Source organism: Protopterus annectens, chromosome 8.part1 (genome assembly GCF_019279795.1).
Source record: "Protopterus annectens isolate FY-2018-M chromosome 8.part1, PAN1.0, whole genome shotgun sequence".
NCBI lineage: Eukaryota > Metazoa > Chordata > Ceratodontiformes > Protopteridae > Protopterus > Protopterus annectens.
The window spans coordinates 393,877,705-393,901,261 of NC_056742.1; positions in this window are offsets into that span (position 1 = coordinate 393,877,705).

Genomic DNA, 23,557 nt, shown 5'->3' on the forward strand with positions numbered 1-23,557 from the left:
CTGAATGTTTAATTCCTTGCGATTTGATGGTGCAGTGGTAGTATTGTTGCCTCACAGCTATAGGTTTTCTGGTTTGATTCTTGGTTGGGGTGGCTTCTGTGTGGAGTCTGCATCTCCTCCATGTGTTTGTGTGGATTTGCTCTGGTGCCCTGCCATTTTACAAAGACGTGTCTGCAGTTGTAATCCCTGCTGAAAATTGGTTTTGTTCTGTCCGCAGTAAAATTGACAGGCATTTGAATTTCAGACTTCAGGTTTCTGAATGTTTAATTCCTTGCATAATTGATGGTGCGGTGGTAGTATTGTTGCCTCACAGCTATAGGTTTTCTGGTTTGATTCTTGGTTGGGGTGGCTTCTGTTTGGAGTCTGCATCTCCTGCCTGTGTTTGTGTGGATTTGCTCTGGTGCCCTGCCATTTTACAAAGATGTGTCTGCAGTTTTAATCCCTCGTCTCTGCTGAAAATTGTTTTTGTTCTGTCCGCAGTAAATTTGACAGGCATTTGAATTTCAGACTTCAGGTTTCTGAATGTTTAACTCCTTGTATAATTGATGGTGCAGTGATAGTATTGTTACCTCACAACTATAGGTTTTCTGGTTTGATTCTTGGTTGGGGTGGCTTCTGTCTGCATCTCCTCCCTGTATTTGTGTGGATTTGCTCTGGTGCCCTGCCATTTTACAAAGACGTGTCTGCAGTATTAATCCCTGCATCTCTGCTGAAAATTGTTTTGTTCTGTCCGCAGTAAAATTGACAGGCATTTGAATTTCAGACTTCAGGTTTCTGAATGTTTAATTCCTTGCAGATTTGATGGTGCAGTGGTAGTATTGTTGCCTCACAGCTATAGGTTTTCTGGTTTGATTCTTGGTTGGGGTGGCTTCTGTGTGGAGTCTGCATCTCCTCCATGTGTTTGTGTCGATTTGCTCTGGTGCCCTGCCATTTTACAAAGACGTGTCTGCAGTTTTAATCCCTGCTGAAAATTGGTTTTGTTCTGTCCGCAGTAAAATTGACAGGCATTTGAATTTCAGACTTCAGGTTTCTGAATGTTTAACTCCTTGCATAATTGATGGTGCGGTGGTAGTATTGTTGCCTCACAGCTATAGGTTTTCTGGTTTGATTCTTGGTTGGGGTGGCTTCTGTTTGGAGTCTGCATCTCCTGCCTGTGTTTGTGTGGATTTGCTCTGGTGCCCTGCCATTTTACAAAGATGTGTCTGCAGTTTTAATCCCTCGTCTCTGCTGAAAATTGTTTTGTTCTGTCCGCAGTAAAATTGACAGGCATTTGAATTTCAGACTTCAGGTTTCTGAATGTTTAATTCCTTGTATAATTGATGGTGCAGTGATAGTATTGTTACCTCACAACTATAGGTTTTCTGGTTTGATTCTTGGTTGGGGTGGCTTCTGTCTGCATCTCCTCCTGTATTTGTGTGGATTTGCTCTGGTGCCCTGCCATTTTGCAAAGACGTGTCTGCAGTATTAATCCCTGCATCTCTGCTGAAAATTGTTTTTGTTCTGTCCGCAGTAAAATTGACAGGCATTTGAATTTCAGACTTCAGGTTTCTGAATGTTTAATTCCTTGCAGATTTGATGGTGCAGTGGTAGTATTGTTGCCTCACAGCTATAGGTTTTCTGGTTTGATTCTTGGTTGGGGTGGCTTCTGTGTGGAGTCTGCATCTCCTCCATGTGTTTGTGTGGATTTGCTCTGGTGCCCTGCCATTTTACAAAGACGTGTCTGCAGTTTTAATCCCTGCTGAAAATTGGTTTTGTTCTGTCCGCAGTAAAATTGACAGGCATTTGAATTTCAGACTTCAGGTTTCTGAATGTTTAATTCCTTGCATAATTGATGGTGCGGTGGTAGTATTGTTGCCTCACAGCTATAGGTTTTCTGGTTTGATTCTTGGTTGGGGTGGCTTCTGTTTGGAGTCTGCATCTCCTGCCTGTGTTTGTGTGGATTTGCTCTGATGCCCTGCCATTTTACAAAGACGTGTCTGCAGTATTAATCCTCGTCTCTGCTGAAAATTGTTTTGTTCTGTGCGCAGTAGAATTGACCGGCATTTGAATTTCAAACTTCATGTTCTTCAGAATAGATAGTAGCACAACCTTTTTTTCTAGCAATTTTCTAAGTTTATAAGATGAATATTTTAAATTTGTCCCTATTTTTGGGACTGTATTCCCCATTATTGGCTTCGGCCCAGGTTTTGTGCTAAGGTTGACAGCTATGGCAAGAACTGAATTCACTGAATATGGACTGTAGAATTGTGCATATTTACTGATAAAGGTGCACTGTAGAATTGTGCATATTTACTGATAATGGTGGACTGTAGAATTGTGCATATTTACTAATAATGGTGGACTGTGGAATTGTGCATATTTACTAATAATGGTGGATTGTAGAATTGTGTATATTTACTAATAATGGTGGACTGTGGAAGTCTGAGTAGACTTTTTATGATAAATGTTCTCAACTGGGCAGTTTTGCCATTATGGGTGCATATGTTTTGTTTCATTGCTTACTGGAAAAATGTTCAAAACAAATTTAAAACACCCTCTAACAAGTGTACTGTATTGTACAAGGAATATAATTTTAGTACAATGAGGAAGGTGTATCAAAGAGCACATGTATGTTTCATATGCAAGGGGCCTATGATTCAAAACAGCCCAAAATTAATCTTTATCTGCCACTGGCAAAATGTATTTTCTTTGAATGTGGGTTTCAATGCTGTTTCAATGAATGTGAGTTTCAAGGGCAGAGAAGTTTTAATGCTAAGTTTTCATTGTGAGACTGCATTGCTTTGTTTAACAGATTACTTAATGTTTGTGCTGTAAAATACAAAATAAAACTTTCAAATGAAGTCCAATCATTGAAGTAAAGCAGTATGCACATTAGTGTTTATGGTAAATGGAGTGAAATAGCCAAGTAATGGTTAATTGGAATGGCTGCAGAGGCTCCAGTTCAACCATTATTTTGTCAGGGGAAGGGCAGCAAACTCAGACAGGCCCAGCTGAACTATACCTCCCAACTGTCCAGATTTTCAAAGAATGAATAGATTTTTGCTTCTTATTTTTGGTTTGTTGTTCATAAAATTTGTAGTTTTAATTCCTAAATGATTTGCCAGAAGTCACTAAATAATAAGTTTCAGACTTCATAACCTTCATAAAAATGCATGTTAAAGTAAGAGCCGTTCTATCAACTGTCTCAATTTATACAAGAGCAATTTTAGTACTGTTTATATGTGCCCCAATATATTTGGCCTTGTTCAGATTTACTGCATTAACAGGTTGAGAGGTACATGCAAATAAATTGCTTTATAGAATTAGGCATAGCCAACCTCTCAACTGTCCCCAATTTTGGCTCAAAATGTTGCTCTTCCCCTAATAATCCCTCCATAAAATAGCAATTTTGGAAGAAAACATGGAGGGTTTACAATTAAGAAATAACTGTAATAATCAAAGTTATAGATTACTTGAAATGCATGTAGATTCTTTTATTTTGTCAGCTGCTCAAGGTAGCAGTACTAATATTAAAGTGTCCCTTCTTTGACAGGTAGAAGCTGTATTGTGTGTCTATTTTATATTTTTGCATCACATTTTGGTCCATTTTTCATAAAATTGTGTTTTTGGCAAATTAGTGACAAATCACTAAAGACTGAAGTTAGAAAATGACAGACATTTGAGTTTCAGATTTTATACCCTTCAGAAAATTCATACTAATGCAAGACCTATTCTATTATCTTTCTAAGTTTATTAGAGCAATATTTAAAAATTGTCCTTCTTGTTGTGCCTTTGTCCCACTTCTGTGTATGGCTTTGTCCAGATTTCTTGCTCTTGAAGTTGAGAGGTATGACAAATGTGTCAGGGCCATCACAGTCAGCCAGAGAGATTTCAAATTGTGACATGCTTGTTGCACCCCACTCCCCATGTAGTGACTCTGGATGTGTCCAAGCAAGGCAAGGAGTAGTTGTATCTACCTTGGATGGGGAGGACACACTGCATAAGTACTACAGTGGCTTTTCATCTGTCCTTGATTTTGCAGAATGGTCTGGTTTCTGTCATATTTTTGTACTGTTGATTTATGCTTATTACTCAAAGTGCCTGTTGCTCTGTGTTTAAGTAGCAATGCTTTAATGACCATAAGGTAAGCTTGTCTGACATCGTAAGATGCAAGTAAGCTTTAATAAGCATACTGTTAAAGAATTGCCAACATTGAAAGCCTTTCTGTTGTTGCCATGCAGAGAATACTTGACTAGATAATGTATAAGCCTTGGGTATTAAAGGACAGGATTCCATTATTTTAAAAGCTCATTACACTTGTTGGAGACTTCCAGTCATCTCTACAGGCTTTACCCGTAAACTAAACAGAATGCCAATCATGTGTGGTCCATAACCTGTACAGTAATCCTTTAAGCAATGTATCTTGAGCTTGTTTCTTGTTTGCTTTTCATTTTTACTTTTATCATGTTTTCCCCATGAAACGTTGTCAGGCAGCAGGTCTTTTTGGATAAGAAACATTTTTACAAGTGGGGGCATCACATAGATTTCTACTTTCAGCATGTTGCTTGGTACTTTAATAAAGCTGAATATATTATAATTAGAACTGCAGTGCAAGGAGAAGTAGTTTGAGTTGAGTGCTTCTGGTTTTTCTTATACTTGATTTTGACTGGCATTCCAGTAATGTATTTAAAAAGTAATTTATTTTTTCATGCCTCACAACCTTTTGTTTCCATCTAGATATTAAGTAAGCTGTCATGCAGCCAATGCATTGAAATATTTTTATTCTTCTACACTTATTTTTGTCTTGATTGGACTTTCATAATGATGGTTTGCCACCCAGGGCAGCGTATTTAATTAAAGTTAGTTTTTTTGTGGTTTTGTGCATAGCTCCTCCCCTTTATGGTTGACCACACCCCTTCCCTTTGACCCCGCCCATTCAGCGTCTCCTGCAGCCCCCCTGTGATTTGAAGTCACCAGCCGCCACTGAGGTAAGGGATCCTTCTATGTCAATTTCCAAGAAACAGACTTCTGTGAGACTTCTGTCTCACCTAATATTAAAACATTATTTCTGTACAGAATGATATCATATACATCTGGTCATCTGACTTCTGGTTCCCATGCAACCCCCATTGCTAGAAACTGCCAGGATTTAACACCTATGCATTAATAATACACACACAAGAGCTTTGTCCAGATCTGGTGCAACTTCCGGAAGTCGTAAAATCATTACAAATTTCTACTTCTCCTACAGAGACTATCAAACCATGCTTCTTACAGACATCGCATCTCTGGCTTCATTCATAACTGTGAGATGACATCTTTATGGCCTAGGCCCAGTAATTTAATTTTCTAACTATTTCTCAAAGTCAGGTGGATTGAGATTAACCTCTTTTCTTCCAGTATCCTCATATACATTTAAACAGTTACAATAATGCATGTACATTTCTTTTCTGCCCAGCAGGGCACACTGTTGCTACATTTTAACACAAGCAGCTTTACAAATACATTTTTCAACACAAGCATCTGTACAAATCACTTTGATATGCAAATGACATATAATTCTTTACAAACTTCCAGCTAGCTGTGCTGGTATGTGTTACACATCCACTACCCTACTTCTTCTGGTGTAGCTGGCAATACTTCACATTGTCACAACTGCAAACAACATCCATATGTTATAACCTTGAATATTATTCTGTTGGTAGCCCCTGCTTTTCTCATCATTGTGAACTGTATGCTATTTATTTTTTCTGTGAACAAAGCCTCTATCTCACAAAGATTGCTTGTTTTGACATACTAAGTTTATAAATTAAATGTTTTTCTTCTCTGGATTTATCGACTTTCCCTACATAGCTCTTCTTTTGAAATATATTGTCTCATTAAATGAGAGAGTAGTCTCTCTGAGCATTAACTTCTCTGCTTAATGAACTCAAACTCTAATGTAGCATACAAAACTTTGATTTTTATAGCATGTCGTGACCCTGTTCTACAGTTTCCATCTCTCTCTCTCTGTCACACACACACACACACACACACACACACACACACACACACACACACACAGTCTGTCTCTGAGGTGTAGCATAAGTTGCACGTTTTCTATCCTAGCATTTTTCAAGATTTCTTTTTTTAGCTAATTGAAAATAAATGGAAATAAATGATGTACTTCTCTTTCTAGGCTCAAGTGGATATCTAAGCATTGTATTTAGGGAGTGCTTTATGTATGGAGTCTACATGTCCTCTCCACAGTTGGGTAGCGTTCGAAAGACTTGCGTGCGTAAATGGGTGTGCCTTCGTTGAAGGTTGGGCGTCGAGCTGGCACCTCGGCATCCGTAAAAAAAATCTACTGCCAATCATTAGTGGATTGGAGTCCCGCTGTGGTGACCCCTAACCGGGAAAACCCAAAAAAAGAACAACATTGTTTTCATAGGCAAGTCATACTATTTTAAAGATAGAAAATTATATATATATATATATATATATATATATATATATATATAAGAAACATTCACAATTTAATTCATATTTATGATTCTCTTAACCTGGAAATAAACAGTTACTTTACTAACCACCCACAACCTGTTTGTCCTCTAAAACTCGTAAAAATCTACTGCCAATCATTAGCGAACTGGAGTTCTGCTGTGGCAACCCCTTACCGGGAAAAGCCGAAAGACAAACAACAACAACTTAATAACTCCTGATGAAGGGCTCATGCCACCTTAAAAGCTTGAGTAATTTGTGCAGTTCCCTATGGTTGCCACTTGAGGGCAGCAAAGCATACGGCTTGTAATCCCTGTATCTTATCTGTATACTAAACATCTCCAGATTAGCTGCATGAACCTATTTTAGCTATCCAACTTTAACATTTTACATAACTAACCCCCCCTGAAAGGATATCAAAGACATTAACCTATAAGTCAGTAAGGCAGTAAAACAGAATAGCTAGAAAACTAACTTACCTTAACTAAAGATTGATGCTATATTACTGCTTATTAATTCCTTTTCCCATAATACGTAGACATAAAAGACTCTCCAAGTATCTCAAGGAATTGGTGTCTCAAAGAAGTGCCACTTACCTACTCAAAGTCTTGTAAATTGAAGTATCACTGTAAAACTGATTACCTCTCAGCACCTCTTAGCTCTGCCTGCTCTGTTCGCCCTGCGGGCTCACTCCGCTTCCCTTCCCTACCCTACCCCAGTTCCCACCCACTCCAGGGGTCCTAACCTTATACTTCCTAAACCACATCCTCTCTCATGTCCAACCTATCACTAGCTCAAATCAATCAATTAACCTTAGCTACACCCATCCTTTCATATATTTTCCTCTACTCTCTGTCCTTCACTACCTCTACTTCTTTCAACTACTTCTCTACCCTTAGCATTTTTTCTTCTCTACTACCCTAACTTAACTTTGTACTACTTTAGACAAGTTCTCTACCCTTAAAAGTTCTTCATTTCTACTACCCTACATTAATATTAAACAACTACTCTACCCATAACAATAACCTTAACATTAAACTACTTCTCTACCCTTTGCCGTTCTCATTCATTACTACAATACCTAACTTTCTCATTCATTACTACCATACCTAACTTTATTCTACTGAAAGGCAACTTCTCTACCTATTGCACTTTCTTCTCTACTACCCTATCTTAACTTTATATCTCTCACTATTCTATCCTAGCCCTATCTGGCAGTAATAGTACACATATACATAGTAATATGTCTACAACAACTAAAGCTATCCTAACCATGGTAATACTCTCAGCCACCCTTATTCCTCTCTTCACCACTACCTATCTCCTCACCTCTTTTAAAATGGTGAATTACTATCATTTCAACTACTCTCCTAAACAAACAACTATACATATTAATACCAGTACCCATTCCCAAATAAATATCACTTCCACTTCCTGCTACTTGCTAGTTAAATATCATCGACTTACACCCATTAAATTAAACCATCCCACCATAAAAAAATTGAAATATTTACCTAGCCTTAATTCTAACTGACTTTTTGCACTAAAATCCCCCACCTTAAAAGATAGTGACATCCACCCTATTCTAGGCCCTTCTAATTGCTCTAGTATACCAATTCTTTGTACCTCTCCCAACACCCTTACTACCCAGACCAGTCTCTCTAACTCCTTACAAATAGGCCATCTCAATATCTGCAGTATTAACAACAAAGTTGCCCATCTCCATGCCCTTCTTGATATTCATTTCTTTGACATCCTCTGTCTTACAGAAACCTGGTTAAAACCCACAACAAAGGATAATGAAATAATTCCCTTAGTTTACAATATGCTGAGACACGACAGAGTTAAATGCAAGGGGGGAGGAGTATCACTACTGTAGAGAAATGAACTACACATCTCCTCTATACCTTATAACCCACCTCAAGATAGTAAAATTGAACTCTTAATCACTAGATTCCAACTCAACCCTAGCAAAGCAATATACATAATCTCTATATACCTACCCCCAGGTAATAACATTACTACAATATAGGATACCCTATGCTGGATATCTACTACTTACTCACAAGAAACTATTATTCTAGGTGATTTCAATACTGACTGGAATAGTATCAATACATATAATCCTTCTTGTCATATTAATTTGCATGGCTTTAACCAAACAATCACCACCGCTAATAGAATTAACAAATCAAATAAAAAAGAAACTATCCTAGACTGGATTCTAATCAATAAACAAGAACATACTTATAAAGTAGGAACCTTGCCTGATGATGTAAGTGATCACATGCTTACTTACATCATAAGACAAAAGAATGACATTACCAACCCCCCCCCAATTATAGGATTTTCCGAACCAAAAAACACTTTAACCCCATATTATTTCTGACAGAACTTAGTGCCTGTGACTGGAACCCTCGAAAAACTCTCCCTCTTGAAGAGGCCACTATATATTTTAATAACAAATTCTTAACAATCCTTGACAGGCATGCACCCAAACGATCTATTAGAATAAAGTCCAAACCTGCCCCCGGCTCTCAAAAGATTCTAGACAAATGATATTACTTAGAAATAAATCCTGGGCTAAGTAAAGAGCATCTAGAAATACCTCTGAACAACAAACCTTTAGACAGTTGAGAAATGCTACAAAAAAGCAATACTCTCTGACAAAAAATCTACTATTGTAAATTGCAGCAAACTCACCACAATAATCCACAAAAATTCTGGTCAAGCTTAAATAACCTCCTTCATCCTGGCCACTCTAGCACACCTTCCCCTCTAGGGTCAGAAAACAATACCTCCCATCAAACTGCCAATGCCTTTAATACCTTTTTCACAGACACCATACAATCTCTAGCCAGTCAACTAGCCTCAGACAGCTCGGATCTAACTCCCCACCTGATCCTCGGCCAACTTTCCAACTACAGTCCATCTCTACCTCTTATATCAAAAAATGTATCCACAAACTTAAGCCTTGTACCCCCTCAGTGACGAGTTACCATCTGAATACCTCCAACAAGCAGCTAAAGTAGTTGCCTATCCTATATCCATCCTGATAAATCATACCATAACTGAATGAATCATTCCAGATCTCTGGAAAATCTCCCACATTATCCCCTTACATAAAGGAGGTAACTCTAACGACTATTCTAACTACAGGCCTATAGCACTCCTCTCAGTGCCACCATTAGCAAAGATTATGGAGAAATGCATCCACCATCAGCTAATGGACTACTTAACTCAACATAACATTCTAGCAAACTGCCAGCACGGTTTCAGGCCTTTTCATAGTACCACCTCAGCTCTCCTTTCCTTCACCAACTCCATTAACAACAACCGTAATAACAACACCCTCTCATCAGCACTCTTTATCGACCTGTCAAAAGCCTTTGACATGGTTAACCACCCCCTTCTCATAAATATTCTATCATCCCTCTCTTTAGATACCAAAGCAATTCTCTGGTTCAAGTCCTACCTTAGTAACAGACAACAGGCAGTTCTTTGGGAGAATCAACTATCATCCCACCTGCCAGTCTCCCTTGGAGTCCCTCAGGGCTCCATTCTGGGTCCCCTTATTTTCTCTTTATTCATCAATGACCTTCATGTAGCTATCCCTCAAGCCACCTGTATACAATATACTGATGATTCTACGATCATATGCTCTGCCAACTCTACATCTGAACCTCAATCTTTAACCCAGACAGCTTTCAACACAGTATAGTCATGGTTCCTAAAATGGTGCCTTCTTTTGAACACCAAAAAGACCAAGCTACTACTGTTTACACCCAAACAGTAAGGCCTCCCCCATAGATTTCTCCATCCGATCCAATAACGGCACCCTTATATCCCCCGACTCTACCACCAAACTATTAGGAATCACAATTGATAATAACCTCACCTTTGATAATCACATTAATAACATCATTAAATCTGTAAATAAAAAACTGGGCTCCCTATATAGGATAAAACCCTTCTTAACTCCAACAGCCAGAACTACTATTGCCCACTCCCGTCTAATTTCAACTCTTCTTTATGCTGCACCCATTTACACAAATCTAAAAAAAAATAATCTTACTAAACTAACTAACTCCTACAATAGTATCGCTAGATTTGCCACTGGACCCATATAGAGCTCACCACTGTCTTAACCTTCAACAGCTAGACTGGCTCGAACTAAAAAATATTCTGATACTTTCCCAACTTACTATTGTTCATAAGATTTTCTACCAACCCAATAACACACCAATACTGAACAACCTTATAGCACCCTATAGAAATCTTAATTCCTTACGCTCTTCCAACAAACTTCTAGCTACCACCACCAAGTCTAATAACTTGACTGGGGACTCCTTGTTCTCCAATACCGCTGGAAAACAATGGAACCTCTTGCCATCTGACCTAACCTCACTGCTCTCCCTGCCACTCTTTAAACAAAGTCATAAGAAACACCTTAAAAATCACTGGCTATGTCCTTGCTGTTACCCAGACTAATCTTGATTTTTCTGCTGCTATCACTTCCTACTTTCTTCCACTCTTTGTTGCCTTCCCCTCTGAAGTTGTAGCACCTATATGCACTCTGAACTACGTAAATTTTGTATGTATCCTTGAAAGTAGTTTTCTTGTCTGTCTTTATACTTCCTTCTTTTTCTACTACTACCACTTACCCCCTTGGAAGTAGTAACTGACTGAAGTAAACTAGAATGACCGATGATATGAATGTATCTTAACGATATATTGGTAACTGCCTTAGATATTTCTACTGAAAAAATGATTTGTAGGAGTATTATATTTTAATGTCATTTGTTTCATACTTTTACCCAATTTTCAATTTGTAATACTTTTTCTTGTACATTGTATAACGTCTTCGTTTGTTTATCTGTGGAGCTTTTCTCCCCGGGCCTCTACTGAATATGGATATATATCCAGCTGGGACAACAAATGTAAAATAAAATAAAAAATAAATAAATAATTACAAAGCCTATATTGGTAAAATAAAAGGTATTACATCACGTCTGTGTGAGAGTCTTTGTGTTTTAATGAGGTATTGAATTTTTGAAACAGGAGATTCACCGTTTCAATCTTCTGCCACACTGGGCAGATAATAACATGGCAAAGTGACTAAAAAATATCCCAAGTTAAGCAAAGATAGTAAGTTGTTTAACTAAATCCATCCGTGAAAGCAGTGAAATGAGTATGAGTCATGAAAAGAAAGCAGTCAGCTAGTTAGTTATTATAAAATTACAGAGTGTAAGCACAAGCAGTTACGGGAGCTTTGCTCTTATAAAGACAAATGTCATCAGGCTTCACAGACAATCTATGAACAACTTCTACTGAATAAAATACTTGAAGGCAGAGGTTTTGCTTACAGCCTAAAAAGTAGGCATAATTCTGGTGGGGTGCATCACTTATAGGTCCATAGCATGCCTCTCAACTTGGAAACATCAAAAATCTTGACAAAGGCACATGAAAAGTAGGTACAAATGGCCAAAAATCTGTATGCTGAATAACATAAAATGTGAATACATAATTATGTAACCCCACCCACTCCAGTGGAATTGTGGGAATATATAATGATATTAAGTTGGACAATCTGTGGTGGTGAGTGGGTTTAAATATGGCTTTTAATAGCAAGATTCAAAGAGGTGACTAAGCTTGCAAAAAGTAAGAATTAAACTGTTGAACCATCTTATTAACTGATACGTGACGTAATATTTTTATGCTCCTGCCTGTTTCGCACTACAAAGGCTGGACACCTTTTTGTTAAGAACAGTTTAAAGAAATTCAGTCAAGTAACTCAACTTTAAATATGAAGATATAATTAATAACCATGTGCAATTATAAGTACAATTAGGAGAGCAACGAAGAACACACATAGAACTGTAACTTGAAACAGCATAAGCATTAGATCGTGAGATTGCACCAGTGTGTGTGCTGATATGGCCCACAAAGAACATCAACTAATATAAACCACTAGATTTAATAATAAATAATTGAACTGGGAAATCTTAAAACAAAAGCCAGCTAAACTGCCCCCCCCCCAAGATCCAGACCTACCCTCAAACCATAACAACAAAAAAACTATGAAATGTAAAAGCAACTGTCATTTTTGCCAGCTACACATCAACACCATGAGGTTTCAAGAAAAGATAAATGTACTTCAAATACATTTTTTTTTTTTTCATCTTTTTTTTGTTTGTTTTGCTGAGCAGCTCCCAGGTAGTCTGGAATATTTTCCAACATTTATCTGGTGATATTTTGTAATGAACAATTTAAAAATTTTTAAATAAAATGTTTTAGACCAACCAACCAGTTAAAACCACAGAATTGCACAGCAGGTTTTTGCTCTTCCTACGATACTGACAGACACTTCCAGGATTTGCAGTGCCAAAGTTGAAGTGGAAATATTTCAGTCTAGGGTGTTGATGTTACTCTCCGAGAGTGTATGTGTATAGTGTTAAGGCCTTTGTTGTAGGCATTAGTTTAGACAGTTATAGATCTTCTGACCTTTGAAAATTATTACTTTTTTTTGAAAGTTGCTCAGAAGAAATGTACTCATATGCATACAGTATGTCTGATAACACCATTTATGCTATATAATATATATTTTCTTTAGGTTGCAACACACACTCTTCACGTAGATATGGTGGGGCCTTAAACAATGGGAAGCTGTAGAACTGTTTGGCAACTGCTAACAATAAGGCTGTGGAGGGGAAATGGTCCATTAAGGCTTTTAAAATATGCCATTAATAATTCAGTTTGAGGACATTTTTAAAAAAGAATTTAACTGGACAAAGACGTCTGAAATACATAGCGCATGCTGTATGTAAATAGTGGTCAAGTGCAGTTTTTCTCTGTAGTCACTTATAAGAGTGGAAGACTCTGTGACTGTGTGCAATCATTTTCAGCTGAGGACCTGAATTGCAACATAGGTAGAAATATCCACCTACAAATGCAATGCAACGAGATAATAAAAAAAAAAAAAAAAAAAAAAAAAAAGCAACAGATTGCAGAAACAACGTCCATGTGTGGCAATAACTAAAAGCCAGTTGCTATAAATAATGCATATTTCTTATTAAGAAATAGAACTCCACAGTCTACTCAGACTCACTAGTGCTAGGTACTCCTTCAGAAAAAAACATATGTCCAGTGAGTCAGTGACTGATAAATCTTCTAAAAATGTCCTGGCTACCGGACGAGGGCATTTTCATACATGCTATGAGGAGATTGAAGGGAAGAAATGCATGCATATTTGAAAGTAGGCATTCCTAGGTGAAATGAGACAAGGAGGGCATGTCTTAGGCTTCACTGTTGGAAAATCAATGGGCAGCTATCCTAATGTTTAATGCTTGTTGGAGGACCACGAGACAAAAGTTTGCGGAAAGATGCTTCTCTCTGTGTTATATCACAAAGAACAGAAGTCAGAGAAAATGATCAAAAAACTGCTTCACCCTGCCTGAATGATAGCTTTGACTGATGGGATCAACAGGTAGGGGAAATAAAGACATTAAAGAGAAAACAATGATTTTATTTTGTAGTTGTCCTTTAACTTGTCCGTTCAAGAATTCTGGGCAAAGCCAAAATAATATGTGGGGGTTGCAAAGGGGCAAAAGCAGTCATAGATTTTTAAATATTGCTCTTATTTAGAAAGCTGCTAGAATAACGGGTTTTGCATTAGCATTAGCATGCATTTTCTGAAGGGTGTTTGCCATTCCATAAGATGATCAGAACCACTGTGCAGCCAGAACGTTATCCATGCTGTAGTTAATGCTGTATTAAGTTTGCACCATCTGACCAGAGGTTGGTTAGAGCAGTCAATTCCAGATGCAATGTCTTGTTTGGTTGGCTGACTCTGTAAGTCATAGGTAGGCTGCAGTCGTAGACAACTTTTCTTTTTTTTAAACCTCTTGATAACTGCAAATTGTAAAAAAAAAAATTTGTGACACCCCACTATTTTTCCCTCAAAAGCATGAAATAAGGAATTCAGTACAGTTGAGAGGTATGGTTCATAAGTACTGGGCTAGCTGCCCTTGCTGGCCATTTTAAGCATAGCCAGTTTCCCATTTTGTGCTCAAAGTAATGTATCCCATTTGGATATAGACTGGCCTTACCCCATCCCATGGCTGATAATTATATATTACCCCTAAGCTGGATAACTGGGATCATATCATAATTTGAGGGGACTCGTGCATAGGATAAAACATTTAGTAGCCGCTTCTGTCCATTAGTAGTATAGGGGACAGTTCTGGAATGAGCTTTGTTTTATGTGGATGGGGAGTCTGTTCCACAGCAGTGGTATGCTCTGCGAGATATACCTGTCTCACCAAACTGTTCTGTTGATATTGCAGGAGAGGTTTACATACCTAGACCAAGTATTTCTGGTACTATTTGACTTGCTGATGTACAGAAAATCCATCAGTAATCTGTTGGAGGATTACTTGTTCTGCATAAAAAGAATATTTGTCATAAAGAAACAGCAAAAATCTAAATAGCAATCCTCCTCATGGTACAAATAAATAATGCCCAAGCAGGAGCGGCCTTAGGTCAACTGGTGCCCTAGGCAAAAGGGCTCCACGGCGCACCCACCACATCACTTGGTGCTCCCATCCTGATGTACCTACACCAAATAAATACTGGAAAAGTGCCCCTATTAGAGTGGTGCCCTAGGCGGCCGCCTAGTTGGCCTATGCCTAAGGCCGGCTATGTGCCCAAGGTATGGCTACAGCATTAGTCCAGAAAATGTGACCATTCTCTTGCATCCTTACTTCATAAACAGTTACATGGCTAAGTATCCTCCTCATCACAGGCACACGTAGCCACATTTGATCTGCTGGCAGTTTTGGAAAACTGTAGAGAAAGTCATACAGGAAGTATAATAACGTGACAGATAGTCATAAGAATTACTGATTGCCAAAGCGAAGAGACAGATATTAATAAAGGCTAACTGTATTAAATAGTTCCACTTCTATTTCTTCTAAAAAAACACTCATCTCTGTTTTATGTCCATGTATGTTTCTGGGGGAAGGGTGACCAGATGCTCAGCTGTTAAAAACAGACTGCTTTTCCCACTGCTATTTGCTGAATTGCTGCTAAGAAGTGAGGTTGTTGCTTGCTGAAAATAGTCCCCCCCCCCCCAAAAAAAAAGCAACAACAAAAAACATCTTTTTCACAGTGCCATGATGTGTGGATGTGAGGGTGGGGGGGGGGGTCAGGAAAATGAGAACATTTCACACAGACGTAATAATTAAATTTAGAAAAGATACCACGGTAAGTCATACCTCAATTTGCGCATGTTTAATGCCGGTCCTTATTCTAAACCGTGTGCCTTCACTTACACAGGTTTATAGGTTTATAATTAAATACTAGGCCCTTGTGGGCCATTTTAAGCCTAGCCAATTCCTATTTAGGTGTTTGGATTAACTTATCCAGTTTGGTGTTAAATTTGCCTTACCCATCCCATGGTCGATAATTTTATATTACCCTACTGAGAAAAAGTGGGATCAGTTGCCTGTATAGACATTTTGTGTTTAGTGTTTATTGTGCTCACTGTTTCTTTTTTGTCATGAAAATTCTAACTAAAAACCTGAACAAAGATTCAAGACCTAAACCAACAAAAAGAGGGATAATGGCACATGGCAAGTTTAAATTACATGCCAACAAATCAGAATCAACATCAAAACATGATTGGAGGTCCTGAAAAATACCACCAGGAAAACAAAGCAATTCCATGAACTTAGAGTAGCATCAAAAGCTAAGAATAATTACAAGTCCTTACTTGCATCAGCATTGCTCTGAACTTATTCAAAATGGTACCACCTACATGGATACAGTAGATATCACAAATATACTGACTAACAAATTCAGTGCACAAATTTCACCTCTGAGACAACCTGCATATTCCAAGGTATTTCAAACTCCCTATCATTATGAGTTATGAGTTCTGGAATGGGCATCGCCTTTAGACATCAGATACCAAACTCACCAACACATTTTATTCTCACAGCTCTATCATGGCCAGAGATCATAAAGCAGTCAAAATGCAACAAGACACACTGATGGTGAACTTCAGGAAAAGATAAGGAGATCACAAGCTGGGAGATGCTGGCCACGAATTAGCCACACTATCTCAGTGTCACCATAACGCTTATCAAACAAGAGCCTACTCTGAAAAAAATACCTTGCCACTGAAGCTGAGAAAAGAGAGCATGGGAAGGAAATTGAAAGAAGAAATGGCTGATGGACAGTTCTCCCACAATAAAGCATTTACAGTTTTTGTTATGGAATCTGAGTAAATTACTGCCACCTTAAGACCCATCAGTAAAACCATGGAAGATCATCCTTGAACTGAGGGATCACCCATCGACAAAGTCATCAGATATCCATCAATATGATATTAAATGCTGTAATGCAGAACATTTTTAAATGATTTTTTTGTGGTTGATTTTTAATCAAAGATCCACTAAAATACATATTTTTATTAAAATGCATCCTTGAAGTATTTTGTTGTGTAAGAAACCTTCTCAGAGTGTGAAAGTATACAAAAGAACAATGCAGGATCAAATCTAAAGTTATCAAATGTACTATGTTCAGTTGCAACACTTTATGCAAACAATGAGCTATGCTGACTGCTTCCAGTGACTCTGGACCAGGTAGATAAACCACTGTAGCTCCCATCTTTTCAGATTAGGATGTACAGTTTTTTTAAATGTGAATCATCATATTGGAAATTATTAAGAATAATCAACTTAGCCTGCAGTATGTTTGCAATGCAAGAGCCTAGTTATTGTCTTTCTGTCAGCATAACTCATATACTTATATCCAGTATGTGTATGGGCAAAAAAGAAGAAGCAGAGACAGACACACACACACACACACACACACACACACACACACACACACACACACACACACACACACACACACACACACACACATTCTATTAAAAGGCAAACAGTCTGGCAAATGTCTGGCAAATAATCTGTTTCATCTTACATTTACAATCAGTTAATAGTTTTCAATAATGAATTGAATTGTATGTGGTTTCTCTAGGACTTTTGGCATTCTGCCAATATGATTTTCATAAAGAAAACATGCAGTGGAACAATTCACTTCTGTTAAGTCCCTGGTGGTCATGTGTCTTAACTTTCCATTCCAGGATCTGTTTTTTTTCCACTGAGGACTGATGTGTGGAATGTCGCATTTCATTACGCTTAAATATTCAAAATTTTACAAACGAATGCTGTGCATGCTGGTCCTATTAGTGTATAAAACAAAGACAAGATTAAAACAAGTAATGAGTACAAAATATTTTAGAAAATTGATTTCATGAAATGGTGTTCCCCTCTGCACATCGCAGAAATGAAGAGAGCAGCCGTGGCTTGGAAGTGCACTCATGTCGGCAAGCACAGCAAATTACCACCATCACTGCCCTGTAGGAAAATTAAGATCGTAAATTTTCTTTGGCTCAATACTACAGTTATTACTTCGAATCAGCAATATTGTTTACATAGCTCAAATAGCAATGCAATGTATGCACATTATTTTTTTTCTTGTATATGTTTTATAAACTTTTTTTTTTTTTTTTTTTTTTTTTTTTATTTCATCTGGTTACTATCAGCTTCTGTTGTTTTGCTCTATTAAACCAGTATTTGACATGGAGTTTGCTGCTTCTGCGGTTCAAAAGTGAAACTAGAAATGGAACTAAATTATGTTACTGAATTGTATAGCTCAGTGTTTTGATGTAATGTAACTTGTGAGGGCAGTCAAGCAAGTTACTTGTTTCTCAAGTAGATTATTAAACAGTCTCTTAAGCCAGGTAAACAGAACTGAGCGCAATCATTTTGAGGTTTATCATGGAGTACACTTCAGCAATACATTATAGTACCATCAGCATAAAAACAAACTGCATAGAACAAGAATTACTTACTAGAAGTAAATGACAGTGTTAAAGAATACAGAATAAGAAAACTAAATTGCACGTTACAGAACTTGCACTATAAACGAGTTAGTGTAGAAAAGCATGGATTGAGGTATCATTAGAATTTGTAAGGGCAGGCAAAAAATTATGTACAAGCCATTAGTAGGAGATTTTGATTACATTACTGAAACAGGGCAGACATTTATATGAATGTGGCAGAACATACACTGTAATGGATACAACAGAAAGCATTGTAATCATGTGTACAGCTTTTCCCTCATGGGTAAATCCTGATATACCCACACCTGGTCATGGTGGATTATTGCTCAAATGCTGACAGGGTTAGAAAAGTGTAAGATTTGTTAGGAGCAGAAAGTTCTATAATGGAATTTGGAACTCGTGCCTAATATGAAATGTCATACACAACCAGTCATGAGATCTTAGCAAAATGAATGCAGTAGTGTCCATTTCTAATTGGTCAGTGACAGTGACTGTTCTATGATTGATACAATAATGTTGCTTTTAATGAAAAATATATAAAGAATGCATGATTTTTGTAGGAGGCAGGATCTTGATTTTCTAATCTCCTACGTGTGTCTTTCTGTGCAATAAAGGAGATTATTCTCTGCTGAACTGCCTCACGTGATAGTTATTTGGTACCGTAACAAACCCACTCCCACACACATGCACGCATGCTCATACACAAAAAAAGAAGACTGTGAGACTGAAACATAAGAGATGTACTTTAGAGTGCTTAAGTAGGAGGCAACAGTTATAAAGTTAAATGTAATACCCCAGGAGCGGGAACTTGCTTGGAAGTGTTGCTGAAGTAGATTCCAGGATCTCTCTCTCACACACACACACACGCTGTTCATGTTAACCTTGCTAATCTTCTCACAGGTTATAAACAGGCATTAAACAATAGGTCACAAGAACCAGGATGGAATGTTTCTGGAGGAGATAGAAATCCACAGAGGACAGGGTTCAAATCCCCATGCTCCAAGTACAGCATTTAAATTATGTGGAACATAGTAAACTGATCTGCAAGGGGTATGCATTTTTGTTTTCTGGTAGTTATGAGAGGGCTGGAAAGCCAGATGCAGTTATTATGACAGATTGTTCCTTACACTTGTTGGAGGATGGGATATTGCAATATTAATGGGGATGTACAGTATGCTGGAAAGGACTCTACAAAGGACTCACGCTAACTTTGATTTTGGTACGCTTCACTTCCAAAGGTGAACTATGGTTATTTTCAGTGCTAGTGAGTATAATGCATTTTTATGAAGGAGTGCTGTTTGTAATGAAGGACTGCAGAACTAGAGGTTGAGTGGAAATCTAGATTCTAATAAAGGATGAGTGGAAAAAATATTAGGTGTCTTTTTTTTTTTAATTTTTTGTATATTTGACAGCTATACAAGAATATAATGTTCTAATAGCTAAGGGATTAAGGTTGGGATACTTTTCTTATGAAGAAAAAATATAATGTGGAAGGATGTAGGATGGCACATGTCTACTGTTTGCCAAAGATACACAAGGATTTGATTAATCCCCCTGGTTGGCCTATAGTCTTGGGTAGGGAGTATTTTTATATAAAATGGACAGTTTCTACATTCCTGCATATTACCTAAGATGTGCCTCTTACATAAAGGATGTTTTTGACTTTTTAGAAAAAAATAGTAATATACAATGGAATCAAAATATGTATTAGGTCACCTTACGTGTAAAAATTTGTACACGAGCATTCATCATAATTTTGGGATGGAGGCTCTGAGATTTTTTCTAGGAAATAGTCCAGTGACAGAATTCATTATGGAGCTTGCATATTTTTGCTTAACAAAAATAGTTTTTGAATTTGATGGAATCTTGTACCACCAAAAACAGGGGACAGCGATGGGGGCAGGATTTGCCCCCACATATGCAAGTTTAAGTATGGGTTTATTCGAGGCAGAGTATGTATATAAGTCAAAATTTTATCAACAACATATAATAAAATATTACAGGTTCATTGGTGACCTGATTTTTTATGTGAAGAAGGTGTAGATAAGATAAAAAAATATATACTGGAGTTACAACAAAACAGATTTCACTTGGAATTCAATGGATTGAAGGTAGGCAAGAAGGTTTCTTTTCTAGATGTGGTGGTGTACATTAGTGATGGAATAAATAATAGAACATCAGTATATAGAAAATTTGAACTTGAATTCAGTATTTATAAGCACAGAGTTGTCATCCACACATACTCTCCAGGCAATACCATATGGAGAGTTTATACGTTTGTATAGACTTTGCAATAATGATGTAGATTTTAGAGCAGAAATAAAGAGAAATGTCAATATGTTTAGACTTAGAGGTTATAGTAGTGACTTATTGGATAAATGCTGGGATAGGTTTGTAATGGAATATAGGAATGAGGGACTTAAAGATAGAAGAAGGTACACACAGGATATTAAATATGTATGTAATAAAAGAGAGGATATTTACTTTGTAATGACATATAATTGTTTTAGCTGCAGACTAGTGGAAATTGTGAAATTTTATTGGGGGTATGTGACATCTTTGAGAGAATTTTCTCAATTGGTTAATTTAATGCCTAAGATATCATATAGAAAGTGGAGACGTGTTAGGGATTTTGTAGTTTGGGAATGTTTGTTGCTCCCCCTACAAATTTCACAAGAACCTTAATAGACCATGGAACTACACCTTGTGGGAAATGTAAAGCTTGCAAATATGTAGTTAAAAATATTTAATTAATTGCTAAATGTTTAATGGGTATGTGTATATAAGCAGGTGTTTTTTGTAATGTTGTACTCCTTGAAGGCTTCTGGCCAAGACATTAGAGAAGATTAAAGTGTTTTTGGTTACTGGCTGGTTGTTTCTTGTTTTCTGCTATTCTCAGTGTTAGTAGTATTTGAGTGTTTCCAGTGTTCCTACTTTGGGTTCATGGCCAGTGATCGGAATTCAAACCTGCTTTGCATATTTTGGGAGTCAATGATGGATAATACACAACGGTCACTCAACAGTTTTCTTATGCAATCTGGTGAGCAGATCAATCATCAGAATAGCACTAATGCCAGTATCGACAGAGAGCAAGTTTCTAGACCCTGGGATAAATGGGAAGAAGACCATAATGAATGCTGCAGCAAACCATTTGTTACTGTGGGTTATAGATTTACTTCTTCCCTTCCACTGGAAAACAAGGTACTGTTTGAACAATTAGAGAAGTTAATGTGGAAGGGAACTGCCATGTTTTTGAATATTCAGAATTTGCAAAATTAATTTATTTTATTTTATTTTACATTTGTTGACCGGGAAAGTCCGACTGGATATAAATCCATTTTCAGCGGAGGCTCAGGGAGAAAAGCACCAAATACAGTAATGAAATTTTGAAAACATAGTTAAAAAGGATTTTTGACTATTAAGACTCAACTTAAACTTTAAACATAATTAATATACATATTTTTACGCGTACAGTCATAGAGAATAACATAACACAGAGAGTTATTACATAGCTAAACAAAATTTCTTTAGGAATAGTTAAAAAGGGGAATAATCAAAGCAAGAGGAATCTAAAAATGGGAAATAATCAAAACAAGAGGAATCCAGTACCAATAGACATAAAAATGAGAAGCAAAAGGGAGACAGTGTCAGTCAGGGTTTGAGCATGGACATAGCCATTGTGATTTTAGGAAGGTTTTAACTTGTTGTTTGAAAAGAGAAGTGTATGTCAGGGATGTTAGTTCTCTTGGAAGTTTGTTCCATGGGATACCAATCGAGTTAGTAAATAGGCAGTCCCCAGATTTGTTACTGGATTTTAGGGTAGAGACAAGTACTCTGTTAGCAGATCGTAAGGTTAAAAGATTTTGATAGGGGCTAATAAGGTTTATGAGTATGGGAGTATTTGAGGGATAATGCAGGATCTTGTGAATGATTATGAGTTGCTGAAAAAGAAACTGACTATGCAGTTCTAACCATTCCAGAAGTTTGAGATTTTTGCAGTGGTGGGTACGAAATGGGGCATCAGTGGCAAATCTGGCTATGTTGTTATAAGATGTTACCAACTTATTTATATTGCTTTTGGAGAGGTTTGTATAGATTAGTGAGGCATAGAGGAGGGTAGAGATTAGGTGAGTTTGGGCAATAGTAGTCCTGACTGAAGGAGTAAGAAAGGATTTAATTTTGTACAGGGAGCCCAGTTTTCTATTAACCGATTTGATAGTTAGATTGATATGAGTGCCAAAATTAAGATTGTAATCAATTGTTACCCCTAAAAGTTTGGTGGTTGCATCAGGAGCTATTAATGTACCATTTTTAGAGATGACTGTGAAGTTTATGGTGGGGGATTTCTGAGTGGGAGTGAAATACATTGATCTTGACATCATCCCAAGATCCTTCCTTGCCATTTGACCTCAATAATGAGGTAGATAAACAGTTTCATAAGCGGTGGATAGCGGCAGCCCACAGATGTACCATTGAGTGGGTTACTATACTTCTGGAAAGAGACAGGGTGAAGCAGCAAGAATTATAAGAGCAAATTAAATTGACTTGTTCCACCCTGTTTTCTGGTCCAAATATAGATTATTTAAATAAATTCCTGGTAGACGTAAACATAAAATTGAAATCCTATGAAGGAGACATTGTAGAAAGGAAAAAAGGTAAACACTTCAGAGACCTCCATGATTATGATAATGGTACAGCTTTCCTGGTGAGAGCCAACTGGAAGCAGTCTCGCAATCATGTGAGGTTTGGGGAAGAAGGAGGAAGTGGTCATCGTCGGTATCAGCTCTTCGTTCTTCGCATCAGAAGGAATTAATTCTTCCATAGAATGTGAAAATGAAGAAAGTAGTGAATATCCTCCACTTCTGAGGGTGCAAGAGGAGTAGCAGTTTCATCAGACTTTTCATAATGGCCCGAATAACCAGTGAGAGGGAATCCAGGGTAGGAAACGACAACCGGATCAAACTGTTATGCAGCAAAAGGAATATCAGCCACAACAACATTATAAAAGAGGTAAATGGCAATTTATTACATCCGGATGACTGTGACTCTTATATTATTAATCTGGACATACTTTAAGTGACTATGAATATGCAGTTCTTAATTGTGGCTTGAAATTTATACCCACGGTTTTACCACGATTGCATGAAATAAAGTTGATATTTATAGATTAGTGAGAAAACTGCA